The 9,714-nt window shown below is 46.1% G+C and overlaps 1 long non-coding RNA gene across 1 annotated transcript in view; it reads left to right on the plus strand.

Moving 5' to 3' along the window:
- The window catches only part of LOC147997533 (uncharacterized), an 18,505-nt gene extending 18,061 nt beyond the window's left edge, over positions 1–444 (plus strand). Inside the window, exon 3 of the long non-coding RNA XR_015647754.1 lies at positions 219–444. This is a non-coding gene — a long non-coding RNA (uncharacterized LOC147997533). The remainder of the gene's footprint in view (positions 1–218) is intronic.
- The last annotated feature ends 9,270 nt before the right edge of the window (positions 445–9,714 follow it).

The raw sequence follows: 9,714 nt of genomic DNA on the forward strand, positions 1-9,714 counted from the left end.
ATTCATTTTCTCCTTCTACTTTTCACTCTGTAGACCAAGATGGCAGACTATATCAGCCTTTGTGGAATGTGACCTTGTATTGCTTTGCCCTACTCTGCTCTGCTCTGCTCTGCTCTGCTCAACTTAACAGACGTGTTTTTGCTTTTGTTTATGATTTTTGCTTGCTTGCTTGCTCGCTCGCTCCCATGACTTGACTGTGGTTTCCCTTTCTATTACAGCACGGTGACCAGACTGCCTTGGGGTAATCAGAAAGGAGGCCAGAAGCAGTCTTTTTTCTGACGCACTGAGACTACATACCAGCCGATTTGGAGGAAAAGATATCCCTCTCTCCCTCCCTCCCTCCCTCCCTCCCTCCCTCCCTCCCTCCCTCCCTCCCTCCCTCCCTCCTTGACCCATTTTCCCTCTTTCCCGATACACTCAATAAATTTAAAGTAAATCAATGAATCAAGTCTCTAGTAATTTATTTGTTGGGATTTATTTGTTGGAAATTATCCCTCCACACCTCGCCCCTCCCCCCACCACTCGAGGATGTCTCCCTGGGGGGGGGGGCGGGGGGGTTGGGTGGACTCGTGTAGGCATACCTCTCCTCCCTTGGCTTTCCGGTCCACTTCGCTCCAGCATACCTAACTCTTTGGAAATGGTAATAGAGTTCATGACACACCCTCACAGAGAGAGGAAGAGTCCGATCGTTCACTGATTCGCTCTCACCCAGCCTCGCCCTGACAGCTCAGGCATGTCTAAATCCGAATGTGGGCAATATTTACATGACTTGACTTGGTGCTTCTAACTTTTTTCTCTCTTTTTTTTTTTTTCTTCTTTAGTATTTTTTTCTTTACCCTACAAACAGCACACTGCAGCTGTCTTCGGACACACAGCAGATCGATCCCATAACAGAGGGTTGTGAGCCACCATGGGAATAGAACTCAGGACCTCTGGAAGAACACAGTCAGAACTCTTAACTGCTGACTCCATTATTTCCGATTAATGTTTAATGTTTATTTTATTTTATTTTATTTTATTTTCGGAGCTGGGGACCGAACCCAGGGCCTTGTGCTTCCTAGGCAAGCGCTCTACCACTGAGCTAAATCCCCAACCCCAATGTTTAATGTTTAAATAAATAAACCTTGTAAAGAAATTAAGCATCTTAAAACCATAGGCATGTGCATCCCCTCCTCATTCGTTCATTCCCTCGCTCATTCATTCATTCATTCATTCAGACAGACAGACAGACAGACAGACAGACAGACAGACAGCAACCAAAGTCTAGCCTTTAACAAAGCAAGAAAGCATACCCTGCGGGACGCACAGATGAATTCCTGAGGCTTACCCTGCAGAGCTTACATGAGGCTTAGTAAAGGACTGACCTGACAACAGCTACCTACATACGTTGAAAAGTCTACCTGGTATTGACGGATGATGACAAACTGTATGTGTGATACAAAACTGTATGTGTGGTTCCCCTTATAACTCATCTCGAAGAGCCCAGCTGTTGGGGCTCGTTCTTTTGGGGGGAAATGGAGGCTTTTCATCTTTCCCAAAGCTCCTCCTAGATCCTTTCTGTCCATCTGTCCATCCGTCCGTCCGTCCGTCTGTCCGTCCGTCCGTCCATCAAATTCTACCCTAGGCCTGCCCTTAGGTTGGTGGTCGTCCATTGAGTGCTAGTGACTTCTGACTTGTCTCTGTCTTCCCCTCTGAGAACTGTATTTAGATCTGATGCAGGCACGCAGGCAGGCAGGCAGGCAGGCAGGCAGGCAGGCAGGCAGGCAGGCAGGCCCTCCCTCGTTTTGAAACAGACAGACAGACAGACAGACAGACAGACCAAAGGGTCAATGACTGACTGCACTTAAAGGGGCTGTTGACTCCTCTTTGGAGTTACCGCTGTTTAAAACTTGCTTGATAAAATAAAGTCATCGAATCCAAACTACGCAAAGGGGACACTATAACAAATTACGACTGCTTGTGTATATAGAAAACAGGGTTTTTCTTTCCCTTATTCCATTATGTATGTTTGCTTTTCTTCAAGAATAAAACCGGCTAGGTGGTGCCTCGGAGACTTTTTTTTTTTCCCCCCAGGAGTCCCTTCGGGCCCTGCCAGCGGGAGCCTGGACCTCTGAGGCCAGAGAGGGTGTGCTGTATCCCCGGCTCGCTCCCTCCCTCCTGGGATCAATCTAAAAAATGGACAGTTTTGGACACAAGCTTAAGTAATGTTCAGCTCATTCATGCAAGAGAGGTGTAGGAAGGACAACACCCCCACCCCCACCCCCACCCCCACCCCTACCCCCACCCGACCAAATAATACCCTAACCAATAAAAACTAGCTCCTTACTCCTCCGCCTGAGGATTTCTGCGGTCTCATGGTTTGTTCTTGGTTGTTGTTGTTGTTGTTGTTGTTGTTGTTGTTGTTTTGTTTTGTTTTGTTTTGTTTTGTTTTGTGTTTTTCAGACTTTAAGACAAATGTAGGGGTTGGGGATTTAGCTCAGTGGTAGACCGCTTGCCTAGGAAGCACAAGGCCCCGGGTTCGGTCCTCAGCTCCGAAGAAAAAGGAAGAAAAAAACAAAAACAATAAGACAAATGCTTGTTGTGATTCTCATTTCATTTCAAGGCTGCTATTCTCTAAATCAGAAGGACTCCCTTACAATTCTTCATGGGTAAACTTGCTTTACATCCCTGACATCAACAACAAAAAGAATTCAGAAAGTGGTGATGGACCAATCTGTTTGGGTGTTTCTTGCCTGCTTGACCTTGACTCGCACAAGAGAGCATAGAGAATAAAATAAAGTAGGTGGATGGAGAGATGGCACCGTCGTTAAGAGCACTGATTGCTCTTACAGCGGTCCTGAGTTCAATACCCAGCCAACACATGGCGGCTTGCAACCATCTGTAATTGTCAATCATGCCCTCTTCTGGGGTGTCTGAAGACACCTACAGGGTACTCGAATAGACATAAAACAAACAAACAAACAAACAAATCTTTAACAATTAAAAACAAAAAGAATAAAATAAAGCGAAGGACCCGCCTTGGAGACCTGCCCGGTATTGCTCCAGAGTCTACTTTTTAAAACACAGAGATAGGGGTTGGGGTTTTAGCTCAGTGGTAGAGTCCTTGCCTAGCAAGCTCAAGGACCTGGGTTCAGTCCTCAGCTCTGGGGGAAGAAAAAAATACACACACACACACACACACACACACACACACACACACACACACATATAGATAGATAGATAGATAGATAGAGAGAGAGAGAGAGAGAGAGAGAGAGAGAGAGAGAGAGAGAGTTTGACAGCAATAAAAACAAAACAAAACCACTTTAAAATACAGAGATGTAAGGATACTCAGAGGGCTCAGAGGAAGCAACCAAGTGTTTGTTATATGGGTGCCAACAATATGGTTCATCTCTTCTTCTCTTCCACGTGGCATGGTGGCCAAGGTGGTGGGGAAACCACACAGTGAAAGGAATTGAACTACAGCACACAAGCAAGTCTCCCTCCCAGACATGAATAAAACTGAAATTAGGCTAAATGTACAATGAAAGGAAGCCAGGTGTTCGTGCATGTCTTTATTTCCATCATTCAAGAGGCAGAGGTGTTTAGAACTGTGTCTCTGTGAGATAGAGGAAGGCAGGCAGGCAGGCAGGCAGGCAGGCAGGCAGGCAGGCAGGCAGGCAGGCCTGATCTAGGTACTGATTTCCAGGTCTATGTGCAGACACCCCTGACTCAAATAAAGGAGTGAAAAGGAAAAAAAAAATACAATTCACCTGGAAGGGTCAGCCAGCCATCAGATGCAGTGAACTAGAAAATTGGGATTCTCAACTGAGGCCTGTTCCCTCCCTCCCTCCCTCCCTCCCTCCCTCCCTCCCTTCCTTCCTTCCTTCCTGGCTTACAGACAGCCAGGTCCAAGCCCAAAAGAGTCCAGCAAGGAGCTTAGAGACTATGAGAGAGTGCACAGGTGTTCTAGGGAGGAATCAGCTCACCACCCAGCATCCCCATTTGGGTTCTTGTGCAATCGACACAGGGAGATTGACAATCTGGAATTTAGTGAGAAATCAAACAAGGGACACAGAATGCAAAATATTTATTTACACAGCAAGTGGGTCAGTTGGATTAGCAAGCTAGGACACCCACCCCCGACCCCATCCCAGCCCCCTACCACTGCCGGGTCTCCCTTCCTTGTTATCCCTTTCTCATGCCTCCCTCAATATGGGCACACAGGACCAGGAACATGTTTCTCTCAAAAACGCGTTTTCTGCTGTGAACTCAGTCTGGCAGAGAGTGAGTGGGTGAAGGATCCCTAAAGACCAGAGGGTTTATTAGAGGAAGGCTACCTCACAGTGTTCTTCACACCAGGAACAACAACAACAACAACAACAACAACAACAACAACAACAACAACAACAACAGCAGCAGCAACAGCAACAGCAACAATGAATCAACAAATGGTGGACAGGAGATGAGCAGGGATGCTGGGGGGATGGGAGGGAGGGTAGGGCTGGTGAATCTGCACCTCCCTGAAGGTCTGCCTGTGAAATACTGGTTGATATATGCCTAGTTGAGGACAATATTCCCCTCTCCTGTGGTTTTCAATGGGAGATGACTTCATTGCCAGAGACTATGGAATTGTTTCCATTTTCCCCTTCAAGAACTGTGTTTAGATCTGTTACAGACAGGCTCTGGGTTTTGAAACAAACAAACAAACACACACACACACACACACACACACACAACGAGAGAGAGAGAGAGAGAGAGAGAGAGAGAGAAATAGAGAAAAACAGAGACAGACACAAGAGAATTTGATCTCTCTCTCTCTCTCTCTCTCTCTCTCTCTCTCTCTCTCTCTCTCTCTCTCCCTCCCCCCTCCCCTAGTTTCTCAGACTGGGTTTCTCTGTATTCGTCTGTAGGGCGGGAAGGACTGAAACTCTCAGATTCACCTTTCTCTGCCTCCCTAGTGCTGCTTTGATGGTAGTTTGGGGAGATTGGGATAGGAAGTAAAAAAGCTTGAGTGCTGATATCAAAGCCTCCCTCCCCCCACATGCATGCATGCATACACACACACACACACACACACACACACACACACACACACACCCCTACCTGTCTCCTTCACACAGTTATTAAAAACTTTTTAACTGTGATCTAGAAAGTGTCTAGATCATAGCTTCAGAGTCAGCACATCCTCTCCATACAGAAGACACTGACTGACTGACTGACTGACTGACTGACTGACTGACTGACTGACGGACGGACGGACGGACACACACACACACACACACACACACACACACACACACAATACATATTTATATATTTAAAATGATGCTTAAAAAAACCCGTCTTCCTGTATAACGGAGGTTTAAAGGGAATCTGGCTGACAGCACGTTTTTGTGGTGTTTTAATTCCTTTTTTTTTTTTTTAACCAAATAGGAGGGAGATCTGTTGTCCCTTTTATTAAAAGCCAAAGTATTAAGTGGCGAGCCGATGTTTCAACTTTCACCATTCTGTTCCTTTCACCAAAAAGAGGGGTTCTTTGGCTTTTCCTTTCCTTTTTGAAACAAAACGAAAGGAGGAGCTCGACCAGTTGGCCTAGCTTCCCTGTTCCTTTTCCCTCTTCCATGGTATGCTCGATGAAATAAAGTAAACAAATGAAGTTTCTAGTTATGTATTTGTTTGGGAGACCGAACTATCTCTCAAGAGAGAGTTGCGGGTGTTGGGGATTTAGCTCAGTGGTAGAGCGCTTGCCTAGCAAGCGCAAGGCCCTGGGTTCGGTCCCCAGCTACGGAAAAAGAAAAAAAAAAAAAAAAAAAAAAAAGAAAGAAAGAAAGAAAGAAAGAAAGAAAGAAAGAAAAGAAAAAAGAAAAGGAAAAAAAAACGAGAGAGTTGCATCTCCCCGCCGCCCCCCCCCACACAAGGCCTCCTCCCTGTATGTGGGGGGAGGGGAGGGGTGGACAGGAGCTAGCTGAGAGGGGGTGGGGTGGGGCGGGGCTGGAGAATATGCAGGTTCCTGAAGGTCAGTCGGGGAAGTACTGCTGCTGCCCTAGCACGCTTCAGTGCCTCTTTAGAGTTTAGAGTTTTCTAAAGTTTTCTGCCTGAAATCAGCGAGTGATGATTTCACTGTGAAATGATGTCTGATCATCGCTCTCGCTGTCCTGTCAGGGCTCCGGCTCCTGGCAAATGTCTGACTGAAGGAAACCTTAGTTAGACTCACACCCAGCTGTTTGGAAATGGTAATGGAGTTGATAGCACACCCTGGGGGAAAGAGGCAGACTCCCTTTTTGCTCACTCTCAATTCCCAGCCTCGCCCTGCCAGCTCGGGGATTTCTAAGTAAGGGTGAATCTGGACCATATATGTACAGGGTTTGGCGTTTCTGATTCATGTTTAATGTTTAGTTAAATAAAGCTTGTCAAGGGCTGGAGAGATGGCTCCGAGGTTAAGAGCACTCACCGCTCTGCTCTTCCAGAGGTCCTGAGTTCGATTCCACAGAAACCACATGGTGGCTCACAACCCTCTGCAAAGGGATATCCCATGCACTCTACTGCCCTGTGTATGTGAAAAGGGCTTTAGTGTACTCAATGTAAGTGAAAATAAATAAGTAAACCTTTAAAAGAATGAAACAAAATGAAGCTTGCAAAGAAATTGAGCATCTTAAAATGCCAGGCACGTTTATCCGCTCCTTTTATTTTATTTCGTGTGTGGATCACATAACCACAGAGGTGGTTCCCCTTCCCTTAACCTCGACAGCCCAACTGGGACAGAAGTGCAAACTATCATCTACCTATCTGGGAGTGGAGTGGTTGGATACAGGGAGATGGAGCATTTGCAGTTAGTAAAGTTCTGATGTCGGTTTTTATTTCCTTTCATTTTTGGATAGATATCGGGAGCCTTTTTTTTTTTTAAGTACAAATTTTGTTTTCTGTGCAACATTCTGATCATAGTTTCCCATCGCAAAGCTCTTTCCAGATCCTTCCTCCCCATCCACCACCCCGTACTAACCCAGGCCTGCCCTTAGATGTGGTTGATGCATACCCAGGTGAGTCTCCATTGGAGAAAGGACGATATTCCCATCTCCTATGACTGTCAATGGCCGATGACCTAAATGCCAGTGACTTCGGACTTGACTCCATTTTCCCCTCTGAGAACTGGGTTTGGATCTGTTGAACGCAGGCAGGCCCTCGGTTTTGAAACAAACAAACAAACAAACAAACAAACAAACAAACAAACAAACACACCAAAAAATATTTAAAGCAGGCAACAACTGCCTGCACGCCAAGAGACTGTTGACTCCTCTTTGGAGATAGTACGATGTGAAACTTGCTTAATACAGTAGAGTCCACACAACACAAAGGGAACACTTTAACAAATTATGAAGGAGAGAGGGGGGTATGTTTATCTACCTCCTCTTGTTTCTCAGACTAGAGATTTCATCTTCCTCTGTCTCTCGAGTGCTGGTGGCTTTGCTGCTGGTTTGGGGGGGGGTTGGGATAGGGATAGGAAGAGAAAAGGCTTGAGTGCTGATTTTAAAGCTCTCTCTCTCTCTAAAGCTCTCTCTCTCTAAAGCTCTCTCTCTCTCTCCCCCTCCTTCTCTCTCTCTTTACACACACACACACACACACACACACACACACACACACACACACACACACACACACTGGAGAGGAAGACAGGAAGACCTATCTAGATGCAACGTGAAGAAGGCCTATGTCAGATGAGTTAATGGCTAGGGAACTGTTAGCTGGCTAGTCTGCCATTTTGTTGCAGTTGCTAGTATTATAAGGACACTTTCTCATTGGTTGTTTCTGCTGTTGCTGCCAGAATTCATTACATATTCTGTTAGGCTCTTCTGTGTGATAACACACTCAGAAACCGAACACTGTAGGAGTCAGTCTAACTGCTTTCTTTGTTGTCTAGTTACCCGCAATAATCTTGGACCTGAACTGAACACCCAGCAGCACTTCCCGCACCCACCCATGTATAAGCTTTTATAACCTGGACCACCAACACTAGAGCGACAGGGCAGACAGAGACTATTTGGAACCGGACTTCCATTTTGAGTTTTTGTTTGTGTTCTTGTTTTTTTCTCCTGTCCTGTCCTGTCCTGTCCTGTCCTGTCCTGTCCTGTCCTCTCTGTCTGTCTGTCTGTCTGTCTGTCTGTCTGTCTGTCTGTAAATCCACACATATAGTTCTTTCCACATCTTATATCTCAAAACAAATAATGCTTGCTGTGATCCTCATTTCATTCAAGGGTACTACTCTCTAGACCAGAGGAGCCCCTTACAATTCTCCACAGGTAGTGATGACCGGAGTGTTCAGTGCGACTAAGCAGGAATTATATGGTTGCCGCCATTATGCTTGATCTTACCGAAGGTAGGGTTGCGGGGCATGGTTGCCACGATGGCGACCAGTAGACCGTGATTGAGGAGACGGAACAATAATTAACCTACAATTCTCCCTCTCGGTCAACTGTTTCTCTGTCACTCTCTGTCTCTCTTCCCTCCTTCCCTCCCCCGTCTCTCAGACCTGAATGAGCATTGGAACTAAAGTAAATGTACATGTGAAAAGAAGCCAGGTGTGGTGCTGCATGTCTTTGATTGCATCACTTGAGAGGTGAAGGTGGGTAGAACTCTGTGAGCAGGCTGCAGACCTGATCCAGGTACTGATTTCCAGGGCTTTTGTGCAAAGACCCCTGACTCAACTAAAGAAATGAGGAGGAAAATAAAGAAACAGATACAATTAACTTGGAATAAACCAAACAAACTAAGAAAAAGGAAAGGCAGTAATGGAGTGGCCTGGCTTACAGAGGAGGGGCAGACATTTATCTGCCATTGCCTCCTCGGTTGAACACACAAACACACGCATGGGGGAGGGGGGAGAGACAGAGACAGAGAGAGACAGAGAGACAGAGAGAGGAAGAGAGACAGAGACAGGGAGACAGAGAGAGAGACAGACACAGAGAGAGAGAGACAGACAGACAGAGACAGAGAGACACAGAAAATTCGATCTCTCTCTCTCTCTCTCTCTCTCTCTCTCTCTCTCTCTCTCTCTCATCACAGGCTGAGCTCAGGGACAGTGAGTTCCACACTCACTCAGAGAAAAACTCTGTCTCCAGTCACCCTCACCCACACGCCTTCAAAATGATCCATTGTACTATTTTAGATTTATGTCTGAGGAGCCCCTCTCCCTCCGCCTCCTCCTGTTACGTTGTAGAAACGTTTAATCCCAAACAGGGCTTCTCTCCTACCCTGCCTTGATGATTCTGTTCCTGGATAAAAGATACACAAGCTTTATTATCTACAGGAAGCCTTAAATAGCACTAGAAGACCTGGGCAGGCAGATATCTACCCTCTAGGTTGTTAGTTTTGGGGGTTTTGTTTGTTTGTTTGTTTTTGTGTTTTTTGTTGTTGTTTTTAATTTTTTTAGATTTGTTTTTTATTTATCTGAGTATGCTGCAGTTATCTTCAGACACACCAGAAGAGATCAATCAGATCTCATTACAGATGGTTGTGAGCCACCATGTGGTTGCTGGCAATTGAACTCAGGACGTCTGGAAGAGCAGTCAGTGCTCTTAACCGCTGAGCCATCTCTCCAGCCCCTGTTGTTGTTTTTTGTTTTGGTCAAAAACCTGGATTCTCGGGGTTGGGGATTTAGCTCAGTGGTAGAGCGCTTGCCTAGCAAGCGCAAGGCCCTGGGAAGAGCAAGGTCCCCAGCTCCGGAAAAAAGAAAAGAGG

This window comes from Rattus norvegicus, unplaced genomic scaffold (genome assembly GCF_021556685.1).
Source record: "Rattus norvegicus strain SHRSP/BbbUtx unplaced genomic scaffold, alternate assembly SHRSP_T2T unassigned-0000115, whole genome shotgun sequence".
Classification (NCBI taxonomy): Eukaryota; Metazoa; Chordata; class Mammalia; order Rodentia; family Muridae; genus Rattus; species Rattus norvegicus.